The following is a 15,724-nucleotide window of genomic DNA, read 5'->3' as shown; positions in this document are numbered from 1 at the left end:
ACCCCTGGAATACTACTTGTAGGATCCAGGGGTCCTATACGGTCTCAGCGTCATGCTGAGAGCTTGTCAGAAGCGGTGGAACGCTTCTGTTCCTGGGAATGGGCTGCCTGCTGCAGTCTTCTTCCCTTTCCTCTATCCCTGGGCAGATATGACTCTTATAGGGACGAAAGGACTGAAGCTGAAAAGACGGTGTCTTTTTCTGCAGATGTGACTTAGGGTAAAAACGGTGGATTTTCCAGCAGTTGCCGTGGCCACCAGGTCCGATGGACCGACCCCAAATAACTCCTCTTCCTTTATACGGCAATACACCTTTGTGCCGTTTGGAATCTGCATCACCTGACCACTGTCGTGTCCATAAACATCTTCTGGCAGATATGGACATCGCACTTATGCAAATATCCCTCTGTGCATCTCGCATATATAGAAATACATTCTTTAAATGCTCTATAGTCAATAAAATACTGTCCCTGTCAAGGGTATCAATATTTTTAGTCAGGGAATCCGACCAAGCCACCCCAGCTCTGCACATCCAGGCTGAGGCGATCGCTGGTCGCAGTATAACACCAGTATGTGTGTATATACTTTTTATGATATTTTTCCAGCCTCCTGTCAGCTGGCTCCTTGAGGACGGCCCTATCTATAGACGGTACCGCCACTTGTTCTGATAAGCGTGTGAGCGCCTTATCCACCCTAAGGGGTGTTTCCCAACGCGCCCTAACTTCTGGCGGGAAAAGGTATACCGCCCATATTTTCTATCGGGGGGAACCCACGCATCATCACACACTTCATTTAATTTTTCTGATTCAGGAAAAACTACGGTAGTTTTTTCACATCCCACATAATACCCTCTTTTGTGGTACTTGTAGTATCAGAAATATGTAACACCTCCTTCATTGCCCTTAACGTGTGGCCCTAATAAGGAATACGTTTGTTTATTCACCGTCGACACTGGATTCAGTGTCCCTGTCTGTGTCTGTGTCGACCGACTAAAGTAAACGGGCGTTTTAAAACCCCTGACGGTGTTTTTGAGACGTCTGGACCGGTACTAATTGTTTGTCGGCCGTCTCATGTCGTCAACCGACCTTGGCTCGTGTTGACATTATCACGTAATTCCCTAAATAAGCCATCCATTCTGGTGTCGACTCCCTAGAGAGTGACATCACCATTACAGGCAATTGCTCCGCCTCCTCACCAACATCGTCCTCATACATGTCGACACACACGTACCGACACACAGCACACACACAGGGAATGCTCTGATAGAGGACAGGACCCACTAGCCCTTTGGAGAGACAGAGGGAGAGTTTGCCAGCACACACCAAAAACGCTATAATTATATAGGGACAACCTTATATAAGTGTTTTCCCTTATAGCATCTTTTTTATAGATTTCTAACGCCAAATTAGTGCCCCCCCTCTCTGTTTTAACCCTGTTTCTGTAGTGCAGTGCAGGGGAGAGCCTGGGAGCCTTCCCTCCAGCCTTTCTGTGAGGGAAAATGGCGCTGTGTGCTGAGGAGATAGGCCCCGCCCCTTTTTCGGCGGCCTCGTCTCCCGCTCTTAACGGATTCTGGCAGGGGTTAAATATCTCCATATAGCCCCCGGAGGCTATATGTGAGGTATTTTTAGCCAAAAAAGGTTTTCATTTGCCTCCCAGGGCGCCCCCCTCCCAGCGCCCTGCACCCTCAGTGACTGCCGTGTGAAGTGTGCTGAGAGGAAAATGGCGCACAGCTGCAGTGCTGTGCGCTACCTTAAGAAGACTGAGGAGTCTTCTGCCGCCGATTCTGGACCTCTTCTCGTTTCAGCATCTGCAAGGGGGCCGGCGGCGAGGCTCCGGTGACCATCCAGGCTGTACCTGTGATCGTCCCTCTGGAGCTAATGTCCAGTAGCCAAGAAGCCAATCCATCCTGCACGCAGGTGAGTTCACTTCTTCTCCCCTAAGTCCCTCGTTGCAGTGATCCTGTTGCCAGCAGGACTCACTGTAAAATAAAAAACCTAAGCTAAACTTTTCTAAGCAGCTCTTTAGGAGAGCCACCTAGATTGCACCCTTCTCGGCCGGGCACAAAAATCTAACTGAGGCTTGGAGGAGGGTCATAGGGGGAGGAGCCAGTGCACACCACCTGATCCTAAAGCTTTACTTTTTGTGCCCTGTCTCCTGCGGAGCCGCTATTCCCCATGGTCCTTTCAAGAACCCCAGCATCCACTAGGACGATAGAGAAATAAAGCTACTATTCACCCTGCATGCAAAAAAATTAAACAAATGTCTTTGATTCCCTCGACTTAAAACATGGTTTGTCCAGGTGCAAAGATACTTCTGTTTCCCGTGCTCCCAATTCTGAATGAGCCCTTTTCCTTATGTGTTTTGATTTTTATACCATAATGCTTTCAGTTGCACCTTCCATCATTTTTCAGTTGTCATTACTTATATTGGCTTCTAAATTATACATAGCAGAAGTGAATCCTCCCCAAATTTTTATTATACCCCATAATAATAATGTGAAAAAAAGTTTTTTTTAGATTTTTGCAAATTTATAAAAAATAAGTAACTTAAGAAATCACATGTACATCACAGCCTTTGCTCAATACTTTGTTCATGCACCTTTGGCAGCAATTACAGCCTCAAGGCTTTTTGAATATGATGCCACAAGCTTGGCACACATATCTTCAGGCAGTTTCGCCAATTCCTCTTTGCAGCACCTCTCAAGCGCCATCAGGATGGATGTGAGGCGTCGGTGCACAGCCATTTTCAGATCTCTCCAGCTCTGGCTGGGCCACTCAAGAACATTCACAGAGTTGTCCTGAAGCCACTCCTTTCATTTCTTGGCTGTGTGCGTAAGGGCCGTACAGGTGGGGAGATGTGGAGGGAGACGCATCTCTCCCCCGCTCAGCACAGCACGATGTGTGCTGAGCGAGAGGGGGGGGGGGGGGGGCACACGGGGGCCGCTCATTTCACCCAGCTGTAAAATGAGCGACTTAATTTCGAAGTAATCTAGTCAGATTGCTGAGAAAATAAGATTTTATTTACCGGTAAATCTATTTCTCGTAGTCCGTAGTGGATGCTGGGGACTCCGTAAGGACCATGGGGAATAGACAGGCTCCGCAGGAGGCAGGGCACTTTAAGAAAGAATTTGGATACTGGTGTGCTCTGGCTCCTCCCTCTATGTCCCTCCTCCAGACCTCAGTTAGAGAAACTGTGCCTGGAAGAGCTGACAGTACAAGGAAAGGATTTTGGAATCCAGGGCAAGACTCATACCAGTCACACCAATCACACTGTACAACTTGTGATAAACTTACCCAGTTAACAGTATGAACAACAACGGAGCATCAGATCAACCCTGATGCAACCATAACATAACCCTTATTTAAGCAATAACTATATACAAGTATTGCAGAAGAAGTCCGCACTTGGGACGGGCGCCCAGCATCCACTACGGACTACGAGAAATAGATTTACCGGTAAGTAAAATCTTATTTTCTCTAACATCCTAGTGGATGCTGGGGACTCCGTAAGGACCATGGGGATTATACCAAAGCTCCCAAACGGGCGGGAGAGTGCGGATGACTCTGCAGCACCGAATGAGCAAACACAAGGTCCTCCTCAGACAGGGTATCAAACTTGTAAAACTTTGCAAAAGTGTTCGAACCTGACCAAGTAGCTGCTCGGCAAAGCTGTAATGCCGAAACCCCTCGGGCAGCCGCCCAAGAAGAGCCCACCTTCCTTGTGGAGTGGGCTTTTACTGATTTTGGTAGCGGCAATCCAGCCGCAGAATGAGCCTGCTGAATCGTGTTACAGATCCAGCGAGCAATAGTTTGCTTTGAAGCATGAGCACCCAGCTTGTTGGATGCATACAGGATAAACAGCGACTCAGTTTTCCTGACTCCAGCCGTTCTGGCTACATAAACCTTCAAAGCCCTGACCACATCTAGTAACTCGGAATCCTCCAAGTCACGAGTAGCCACAGGCACCACAATAGGTTGGTTCATATGAAAAGATGACACCACTTTTGGCAGAAATTGTGGACGGGTCCGCAATTCTGCCCTGTCCATATGGAAAACCAGATAGGGGCTTTTATGTGACAAAGCCGCTAATTCTGACACACGCCTAGCTGAAGCCAAGGCTAGTAGCATGACCACCTTCCACGTGAGAAATTTTAACTCCACGGTTTTAAGTGGCTGAAACCAGTGTGACTTCAGGAAACTCAACACCACGTTAAGATCCCAAGGTGCCACTGGAGGCACAAAAGGGGGCTGAATATGCAGCACTCCCTTTACAAACGTCTGAACTTCAGGTAGAGAAGCCAGTTCTTTTTGAAAGAAAATGGATAGGGCCGAAATCTGGACCTTAATGGAACCCAATTTTAGGCCCAAAGTCACTCCCGACTGTAGGAAGTGTAGGAAACGGCCCAGCTGGAAATTCCTCCGTAGGGGCATTCCTGGCCTCACACCAAGCAACATATTTTCGCCATATACGGTGATAATGTTTAGCCGTCACGTCCTTCCTAGCCTTTATCAGCGTAGGAATAACCTCATCCGGAATGCCTTTTTCTGCTAGGATCCGGCGTTCAACCGCCATGCCGTCAAACGCAGCCGCGGTAAGTCTTGGAACAGACAGGACCCCTGTTGCAACAAGTCCTGTCTTAGAGGCAGAGGTCATGGGTCCTCTGTGAGCATTTCTTGCAGCTCTGGATACCAAGTCCTTCTTGGCCAATCCGGAACAATGAGTATTGTTCTCACTCCTCTTTTTCTTATGATTCTCAGCACCTTGGGTATGAGAGGAAGAGGAGGAAATACATAAACCGACTGGAACACCCACAGTGTCACTAGTGCGTCTACAGCTATCGCCTGAGGGTCTCAATACCTGGTGCAATACCTCTGTAGCTTTTTGTTGAGGCGGGATGCCATCATGTCCACCTGTGTCAGTTCCCACCGACTTGCAATCTGCGCGAAGACTTCTTGATGAAGTCCCCACTCTCCCGAGTGGAGGTCGTGCCTGCTGAGGAAGTCTGCTTCCCAGTTGTCCACTCCCGGAATGAACACTGCTGACAGTGCTCTTACGTGATTCTCCGCCCAGCGAAGAATTCTGGTGGCTTCCGCCATCGCCACCCTACTCCTTGTGCCGCCTTGGCGGTTTACATGAGCCACTGTGGTGATGTTGTCTGACTGAATCAGCACCGATTGGTCGCGATGCAGGGTCTCCGCTTGACTTAGGGCATTGTATATGGCCCTTAGTTCCAGGATATTGATGTGAAGGCAAGTCTCCTGACTTGACCACAGACCTTGGAAATTTCTTCCCTGTGTGACTGCCCCCCACCCTCGGAGGCTTGCATCCGTGGTCACCAGGACCCAGTCCTGAATGCCGAATCTGCGGCCCTCGAGAAGGTGAGCACTCTGCAGCCACCACAGGATAGACACCCTGGCCCTGGGGGATAGGGTGATCAGCCGATACATCTGTAGATGTAATCCGGACCACTTGTCCAACAGATCCCATTGAAAGGTCCTCGCATGGAACCTGCCGAAGGGAATGGCCTCGTATGATGCCAATATCTTTCCCAGGACTCGCGTGCAGTGATGCACAGACACCTGTTTTGGTTTTAATAGGTCTCTGACCAGTGTCATGAGCTCCTGAGCCTTCTCCATCGGGAGATAAACCCTCTTCTGGTCTGTGTCCAGAATCATGCCCAGGAAGGGCAGACGAGTCGTAGGAATCAACTGCGACATTGGAATATTTAGAATCCAGCCGTGCTGCTGTAACACTTCCCGAGAGCGTGCTACGCTGATCAGCAACTGCTCTCTGGACCTCGCCTTTATGAGGAGATCGTCCAAGTATGGGATAATTGTGACCCCTTGCTTTCGCAGGAGCACCATCATTTCCGCCATTACCTTGGTAAATATTCTCAGTGCCGTGGAGAGACCAAACGGCAACGTCTGGAATTGGTAATGACAATCCTGTACCACAAATCTGAGGTTACGCCTAATGAGGTGGATAAATGGGGACATGAAGGTATGCATCCTTTATGTCCAGAGACACCATAAAATCCCCCCCTTCCAGGCTTGCGATGACCGCTCTGAGCGATTCCATCTTGAACTTGAACCTTTTCAGGTATATGTTCAGGGATTTTAAATTCAATATGGGTCTGACCGAACCGTCCGGTTTCGGGACCACAAACATGGTCGAATAATAACCCTTTCCTTGTTGAAGGAGGGGAACCTTGACCACCACCTGCTGAAGATACAATTTGTGAATTGCAGCTAACACTATTTCCCTCTCTAAGGGGGAAGCTGGCAGGGCCGATTTGAGGTATCGGTGAGGGGGCATCTCTTCGAATTCCAGCTAGTATCCCTGAGACACAATCTCTATTGCCCAAGGATCCACCTGGGAGTGAACCCACTTGTGGCTGAAATTTCGGAGACGCGCCCCCACCGGGCCAAGCTCCGCCTGTGGAGCCCCAGCGTCATGCTGTGGATTTAGCAGAAGCCGGGGAGGACTTCTGTTCCTGGGAACTAGCTGTGTTGTGCAGCTTCTTTCCTCTGCCCCTGCCTCTGGCAAGAAAGGACGCACCTCGGACTTTCTTGCTTTTTTGTGATCGAAAGGACTACATTTGGTAATACGGTGCTTTCTTAGGTTGTGAGGGAACATATGGCAAAAAATTTGACTTTTCAGCAGTAGCTGTGGAGACCAGGTCCGAGAGGCCCTCCCCAAACAACTCCACACCCTTGTAAGGTAAAACCTCCATGTGCCTTTTTGAGTCGGCATCGCCTGTCCATTGTCGAGTCCACAGGACCCTTCTGGCAGAAATCGACATTGCATTTATTCTAGAGCCCAGAAGGCTAATGTCTCTTTGAGCATCTCTCATATATAGGACAGCGTCTTTTATATGCCCCAGGGTCATTAATATATTATCCTTGTCCAAGGTATCAAGTTCCTCAGATAAGGTATCCGTCCATGCTGCTACAGCACTACACACCCAGGCCGACGCAATTGTCGGCCTTAGTAAGGTACCTGAATGTGTATAAATGGACTTCAGTGTACCCTCTTGCTTTCTATCCGCAGCATCTTTTAGGGTGGCCGTATCCTGTGACGGCAGGGCTACCCTCTTGGATAAGCGTGTTAGAGCTTTGTCCACCCTAGGGGAGGATTCCCAGCGTAACCTGTCCGTTGGCGGGAAAGGATACGCCATAAGCATCCGTTTGGAAATCTGCAGGTTTTTCACATAACTCATTTAAGCTCATGTGAAGGGGGAAAGGTCACCACCTGCCTTTTTCCCCCATACATATGAACCCTCTTGTCAGGGACTGGGGTTTCCTCTGTGATGTGCAACACATCCTTTATTGCTATAATCATATAACGGATGGCTTTAGCCAATTTAGGCTGTAACTTCCGTGTCGATATCTGTGTCAACAATTTGGTATAGTGGGCGCTTCTGAGACCCTGACGGCCTCTGCGACATAGGATCAGGCATGGGCTGCGACCCCGACTGTTCTAATGTTTCAGCTTTATCCAACCTTTTATGTAAGGAATTAACATTATCATTTAAAACCTTCCATATATCCATCCAATCAGGTGTCGGCGGCGACCCCACATTCATTTGCTCCCGCTCTGCTTCCACATAGCCTTCCTCGTCAAACATGTCGACACAAGCGTACCGACACACCACACACACACACAGGGGATGCTCTTTTTGAAGACAGTTCCCCCACAAGGCCTTTTGGAGAGACAGAGAGAGAGTATGCCAGCACACGCCCCAGCGCTGTATGTCCCAGGAATCACACAGTAACTTAGTGTTAACCCAGTAGCTGCTGTATATAATGTTTTTGCGCCTAATTTATGTGCCCCCCCTCTCTTTTTACCCTCTTCTATCGTGAATCTGCAGGGGAGAGCCTGGGGAGCTTCCTCTCAGCGGAGCTGTGGAGAGAAAATGGCGCTGGTGAGTGCTGAGGAAGAAGCCCCGCCCCCTCAGCGCCGGGCTTCTGTCCCGCGTTTCTGTGTAAAATTATGGTGGGGGCTCATGCATATATACAGTGCCCAACTGTATATATGCCCACTTTTTGCCAAGAGGTCCTAATTGCTGCCCAGTGTGGGAGCAATGGCGCACAGCTGCAGTGCTGTGCGCTACCTCAGTTTGAAGACTGGAGTCTTCTGCCGCCGATTTCGAAGTCTTCTTGCACCCGGCTTCTGTCTTCCGGCTCTGCGAGGGGGACGGCGGCACGGCTCCGGGATCGGACGATAAAGGGTGAGATCCTGTGTACAGTCGCTCTGGAGCTAATGGTGTCCAGTAGCCTAAGAAGCAGGACCTATCTTCAGTGAGTAGGGCTGCTTCTCTCCCCTCAGTCCCACGCTGCAGAGAGTCTGTTGCCAGCAGATCTCTCTGAAAATAAAAAACCTAACAAAATACTTTCTTATAGCAAGCTCAGGAGAGCTCACTAAGTAGCACCCAGCTCGTCCGGGCACAGATTCAAACTGAGGTCTGGAGGAGGGACATAGAGGGAGGAGCCAGAGCACACCAGTATCCAAATTCTTTCTTAAAGTGTCCTGTCTCCTGCGGAGTCCGTCTATTCCCCATGGTCCTTACGGAGTCCCCAGCATCCACTAGGACGTTCGAGAAATTAAGTGAACGTCGCTTCCTGTGTAACCCCCCTTTAGGTTCGTGTCCTGCTGAAAGATGAGCCGTCGCCCCAGTCTGAGGTCAAGAGCGGCGCTCTGGAGAAGGTTTTCATGCAGAATGTCTCTGTACATTGCTGCATTCAACTTTCCCTCTATTTTGACTAGTCTACCAGTTCCTGCCACTGAAAAACATCCCCGCAGCATGATGCTGCCACCACCATGCTTCACTGTAGGGATGGTATTGGTCTGGTGATGAGTGGTGACTGGTTTCCTCCACACGACGGCTGGCATTCACGCCAAAGAGTTCAATCTTTGTCTCATCAGACCAGAGAATTTTGTTTCTCATGGTTTGAGAGTCCTTCAGGTGCATTTTGACAAACTCCAGGTGGGCCGCCATGTGCTTTTTACTAAGGAGTGGCATCCATCTGGCCACTCTACCATACAGGCCTGAATGGTGGACTGCTGCAGAGATGGTTGTCCTTCTAGAAGGTTCTCCTCTCTCCACAGAGGAAAGCTGTAGCTTTGACAGAGTGACCATCGGGTTCTTGGTCACCTCCCCGACTAGGGCCCTTCTCCCCCAATCGCTCAGTTTAGAAGGTCGGCCAGTTCTAGGAAGAGTCCTGGTGGTTCTGAACTTCTTCCATTCATGGATGATGGAGGCCACTGTGCTCATTGGAACCTTCAAAGCAGCAGATATTTTTTTGTACCCTTCCCCAGATTTGTGCCAAAAGACAATCCTGTCTCGGAGGTCTACATACAATTCCTTTGACTTTATGCTTGGTTTGTGCCCAGACATGCACTGTCAAGTGTGGGACCTTATACAGACAGGTGTGTGCCTTTCCAAATCATGTCCAATCAACTGAATCAACCACAGGTGGACTCCAACTAAGCTGTAGGAACATCTCAAGGATGATCAGTGGAAACAGGATGCACCTGAACTCAATTTTGAGCTTCATGGCAAAGGTTGAGAATACTTATGTACATGTAAATTTGTTAGTTTTTTATTTTTAATAATTAGCAAAAATCTAAAAAAAAAAAAAAAACACAAATTTTTCACGTTGTCATTATGGGGTATTGTGTATAGAATTTTAAGGGGAAAACTAATTTATTTTTCCAAATGTGGAAAAAGTGAAGCGCTGTGAATACTTTCCGGCTGAACTGTATATTTCCCCCAACACATCATCATTATTAATACCCCATTCCCATCCCAGCCAAAATGATCTTTTCAGCAGATGCAGACTGGAGGTCTGCTGAAAAACTGGACAAGTGTGTACACATGGATTGGATGTAGAATCTGTGACCAGGTCTGCAGTAGGATTGTATAACCAGTCTGCTCTCCTGAGTATTGGACAAGTGTGTCTTAATCCATCACTCTTTTCTCCTCATTCAGTGCAACACACGTTGCAGGCAGTCAATAGAAAATAAGAATTTACTTACCGATAATTCTATTTCTCGGAGTCCGTAGTGGATGCTGGGGTTCCTGAAAGGACCATGGGGAATAGCGGCTCCGCAGGAGACAGGGCACAAAAAAGTAAAGCTTTACTAGGTCAGGTGGTGTGCACTGGCTCCTCCCCCTATGACCCTCCTCCAGACTCCAGTTAGGTACTGTGCCCGGACGAGCATACACAATAAGGGAGGCATTTTGAATCCCGGGTAAGACTCATACCAGCCACACCAATCACACCGTACAACTTGTGATCTAAACCCAGTTAACAGTATGACAACAGAAAGGGCCTCTTAAAGATGGCTCCTTAACAATAACCCGAATTAGTTAACAATAACTATGTACAAGTATTGCAGATAATCCGCACTTGGGATGGGCGCCCAGCATCCACTACGGACTCCGAGAAATAGAATTATCGGTAAGTAAATTCTTATTTTCTCTATCGTCCTAAGTGGATGCTGGGGTTCCTGAAAGGACCATGGGGATTATACCAAAGCTCCCAAACGGGCGGGAGAGTGCGGATGACTCTGCAGCACCGAATGAGAGAACTCCAGGTCCTCCTTTGCCAGGGTATCAAATTTGTAAAATTTTACAAACGTGTTCTCCCCCGACCACGTAGCTGCTCGGCAGAGTTGTAATGCCGAGACCCCTCGGGCAGCCGCCCAAGATGAGCCCACCTTCCTTGTGGAGTGGGCTTTTACAGTTTTAGGCTGTGGCAGGCCTGCCACAGAATGTGCAAGTTGAATTGTGTTACAAATCCAACGAGCAATCGACTGCTTAGAAGCAGGTGCGCCCAACTTGTTGGGTGCATACAATATAAACAGCGAGTCAGATTTTCTGACTCCAGCCGTCCTTGCAATGTATATTTTTAAGGCTCTGACAACGTCCAACAACTTGGAGTCCTCCAAGTCGCTAGTGGCCGCAGGCACCACAATAGGTTGGTTCAGATGAAATGCTGATACCACTTTAGGGAGAAAATGCGGACGAGTCCGCAGTTCTGCCCTATCCGAATGGAAGATTAGATAAGGACTTTTATAAGATAAAGCCGCCAATTCAGATACTCTCCTGGCAGAGGCCAGGGCTAGTAACATAGTCACTTTCAATGTGAGATATTTCAAATCCACCTTTTTCAATGGTTCAAACCAATGGGATTTGAGGAAATCTAAAACTACATTTAGATCCCACGGTGCCACCGGAGGCACCACAGGAGGCTGTATATGCAGTACTCCCTTGACAAAAGTCTGGACCTCAGGGACAGAGGCCAATTCTTTTTGGAAGAATATTGACAGGGCCGAAATTTGAACCTTAATGGATCCCAATTTGAGACCCATAGATAATCCTGATTGCAGGAAATGTAGGAAACGACCCAGTTGGAATTCCTCCGTCGGAACCTTCCGATCCTCGCACCACGCTACATATTTTCGCCAAATGCGGTGATAATGTTTCACGGTGACTTCCTTCCGTGCCTTAATCAAGGTAGGAATGACTTCTTCTGGAATGCCTTTCCCTTTTAGGATCTGGCGTTCAACCGCCATGCCGTCAAACGCAGCCGCGGTAAGTCTTGAAAAAGACAGGGACCCTGCTGTAGCAGGTCCCTTCTCAGAGGTAGAGGCCACGGTTCGTCCGTGAGCATCTCTTGAAGTTCCGGATACCAAGTCCTTCTCGGCCAATCCGGAACCACTAGTATTGTTCTTACTCTTCTTTGCCGTATGATCTTCAATACCTTTGGTATGAGCGGCAGAGGAGGAAACACATACACTGACTGGTACACCCAAGGAGTTACCAGTGCGTCCACAGCTATTGCCTGTGGATCTCTTGACCTGGCGCAATATTTGTCCAGTTTCTTGTTGAGGCGAGACGCCATCATGTCTACAATTGGTCTTTCCCAACGGTCTATTAACATGTTGAAGACTTCTGGATGTAGACCCCACTCTCCCGGATGAAGATCGTGTCTGCTGAGGAAGTCTGCTTCCCAGTTGTCCACGCCCGGGATGAACACTGCTGACAGTGCTATCACGTGATTCTCCGCCCAGCGAAGAATCTTGGCAGCTTCTGCCATTGCACTCCTGCTTCTTGTGCCGCCCTGCCTGTTTACATGGGCGACCGCCGTGATGTTGTCCGACTGAATCAACACCGGCTTTCCTTGCAGGAGAAGTTCCGCCTGGCTTAGAGCATTGTAGATTGCTCTTAGTTCCAGAATGTTTATGTGAAGAGACTTTTCCAGACTCGTCCATACTCCCTGGAAGTTTCTTCCTTGTGTGACTGCTCCCCAGCCTCTCAGGCTGGCGTCCGTGGTCACCAGGATCCAATCCTGAATGCCGAATCTGCGGCCTTCTAATAGGTGAGCCTTCTGCAACCACCACAGAAGTGACACCCTTGTCTTTGGTGACAGGGTTATTCGCAGGTGCATCTGCAGATGCGACCCTGACCATTTGTCCAACAGATCCCTTTGGAATATTCTTGCATGGAATCTGCCGAATGGAATTGCTTCGTAAGAAGCCACCATTTTTCCCAGGACTCTTGTGCATTGATGTACTGACACTTTTCCTGGTTTTAGGAGGTTCCTGACCAGATCGGATAACTCCTTGGCTTTTTCCTCTGGAAGGAAAACCTTTTTCTGAACCGTGTCCAGAATCATTCCTAGGAACAGCAGACGAGTTGTCGGGATTAAATGGGATTTTGGAATATTCAGAATCCACCCGTGTTGTCTTAGCACCTCTTGAGATAGTGCTAAAGCTGTCTCCAGCTGTTCTCTGGACCTTGCCCTTATTAGGAGATCGTCCAAGTATGGGATAACTAATACGCCTTTTCTTCGAAGAAGAATCATCATCTCGGCCATTACCTTGGTAAAGACCCGATGCGCCGTGGACAATCCGAACGGCAGCGTCTGAAACTGATAGTGACAGTTTTGAACAATGAACCTGAGGTACCCCTGGTGTGCGGGGTAAATCGGAACGTGTAGATACGCATCCTTGATGTCCAAGGATACCATAAAGTCCCCTTCTTCCAGGTTCGCTATCACTGCTCTGAGTGACTCCATCTTGAACTTGAACTTTTTTATGTAGAGGTTCAAGGACTTCAGATTTAGAATAGGCCTTACCGAGCCATCCGGCTTCGGTACCACAAATAGAGTGGAATAATACCCCTTTCCTTGTTGTAATAGGGGTACTTTGACTATCACCTGCTGAGCGTACAGCTTGTGAATGGCTTCCAACACCCTCTCCCTTTCGGAAGAGACGGTTGGTAAGGCAGACTTCAGGAAACGATGAGGAGGATCCGTCTCTAATTCCAACCTGTACCCCTGAGATATTATCTGCAGGATCCAGGGGTCTACCTGCGAGTGAGCCCACTGCGCGCTGTAATTTTTGAGACGGCCCCCCACTGTCCCCGAGTCCGCTTGAGAGGCCCCAGCGTCATGCTGAGGTTTTTGCAGGAGCCGGGGAGGGCTTCTGTTCCTGGGAAGGAGCTGCCTGTTGGTGTCTCTTCCCTCTTCCTCTGCCTCGTGGCAGGTACGACAAGCCCTTTGCTCTCTTATTTTTGTAGGAGCGAAAAGGCTGCGGTTGAAAAGTCGGTGCCTTTCTCTGTTGGGGAGTGACTTGAGGTAAAAAAGTGGATTTCCCGGCAGTAGCCGTGGCCACCAAGTCTGATAGACCAACTCCAAATAACTCCTCCCCTTTATACGGCAAAACCTCCATGTGACGTTTTGAATCCGCATCGCCTGTCCACTGTCGTGTCCATAAGGCTCTTCTGGCTGAAATGGACATAGCACTCACCCGAGATGCCAGTGTGCAAATATCCCTCTGTGCATCACGCATATAGATAAATGCATCCTTTATTTGTTCTAACGACAGTAAAACATTGTCCCTATCTAGGGTATCAATATTTTCAATCAGGGATTCTGACCAAACTACTCCAGCACTGCACATCCAGGCAGTTGCTATAGCTGGTCGTAGTATAACACCTGCATGTGTGTATATATTCTTTTGAATAACTTCCATCTTTCTATCTGATGGATCCTTAAGTGCGGCCGTCTCAGGAGAGGGTAACGCCACTTGTTTGGATAAGCGTGTGAGCGCCTTGTCCACCTTAGGGGGTGTTTCCCAGCGCGCCCTAACCTCTGGCGGGAAAGGGTATAATGCCAATAACTTTTTTGAAATTATCAACTTTTTATCAGGAGCAACCCACGCTTCATCACACACGTCATTTAATTCTTCTGATTCAGGAAAAACTGTTTGTAGTTTTTTCACACCATACATAATACCCTGTTTTACGGTATCTGTAGTATCAGCTAAATGTAACGTCTCCTTCATTGCCAAAATCATATAACGTGTGGCCCTACTGGAAAATACGTTTGAATTTCTACCGTCGTCACTGGAATCAGTGCCCGTGTCTGGGTCTGTGTCGACCGACTGAGGCAAAGGGCGTTTTACAGCCCCTGACGGTGTTTGAGGCGCCTGGACAGGCATTAATTGATTGTCCGGCCGCCTCATGTCCTCAACTGACTGTTTAAGGGAAGATAAACCATCACGTAATTCCACAAATAAAGGCATCCATTCTGGTGTCGACCCCCTGGGGGGTGACATCTGCATATTTGGCAATTGCTCCGCCTCCACACCAATATCGTCCTCATACATGTCGACACCACGTACCGACACACACCGCAAACTCACAGGGAATGCTCTAATGAAGACAGGACCCACTAGCCCTTTTGGGGAGACAGAGGGAGAGTCTGCCAGCACACACCACAAAGCGCTATATATACAAGGGATATCCTTATATTAAGTGCTCCCTTATAGCTGCTTTAATATATATATATATAGCCATTAATGTGCCCCCCCTCTCTGTTTTACCCTGTTTCTGTAGTGCAGTGCAGGGGAGAGACCTGGGAGCCGTTCTGACCAGCGGAGCTGTGACAGAAAATGGCGCCGTGTGCTGAGGAGATAGGCCCCGCCCCTTTTTCGGCGGGTTCTTCTCCCGCTATTTTTCCAGTCAGGCAGGGGTTAAATATCTCCATATAGCCCCTATGGGCTATATGTGAGGTATTTTTAGCCTTGTATAAGGTTTATATTTGCCTCTCAGAGCGCCCCCCCCCAGCGCTCTGCACCCTCAGTGACTGCCCAGTGAAGTGTGCTGAGAGGAAAATGGCGCACAGCTGCAGTGCTGTGCGCTACCTTATGAAGACTGAGGAGTCTTCAGCCGCCGGTTTCCGGACCTCTTCACGCTTCAGCATCTGCAAGGGGGTCGGCGGCGCGGCTCCGGGACCGGACTCCACGGCTGGGCCTGTGTTCGATCCCTCTGGAGCTAATGGTGTCCAGTAGCCAAGCAGCAAATCCACTCTGCATGCAGGTGAGTTTACTACTTTCCCCCTAAGTCCCACGTTGCAGTGATCCTGTTGCCAGCAGGACTCACTGTAAAGAAAAAAACCTAAACTAAACTTTCTCTAAGCAGCTCTTTAGGAGAGCCACCTAGATTGCACCCTTCTCGTTCGGGCACAAAATCTAACTGGAGTCTGGAGGAGGGTCATAGGGGGAGGAGCCAGTGCACACCACCTGACCTAGTAAAGCTTTACTTTTTTGTGCCCTGTCTCCTGCGGAGCCGCTATTCCCCATGGTCCTTTCAGGAACCCCAGCATCCACTTAGGACGATAGAGAAATCAAGCCTTCTTCACAAACTTTTAACAAG

General features: G+C 48.8%; 1 protein-coding gene across 4 annotated transcripts in view; it reads right to left on the bottom strand.

Annotated features, from left to right (window-relative positions):
- Positions 1 to 15,724, bottom strand: part of ULK4 (unc-51 like kinase 4) — a 1,561,547-nt gene that overhangs the window by 1,242,748 nt on the left and 303,075 nt on the right. The gene's annotated exons all lie outside the window — the stretch shown is intronic.

Source organism: Pseudophryne corroboree, chromosome 5 (assembly GCF_028390025.1).
Source record: "Pseudophryne corroboree isolate aPseCor3 chromosome 5, aPseCor3.hap2, whole genome shotgun sequence".
Classification (NCBI taxonomy): domain Eukaryota; kingdom Metazoa; phylum Chordata; class Amphibia; order Anura; family Myobatrachidae; genus Pseudophryne; species Pseudophryne corroboree.
The sequence above is the reverse complement of the archived record's forward strand: the minus strand, read 5'-3'. Positions and strand labels throughout refer to the sequence as shown.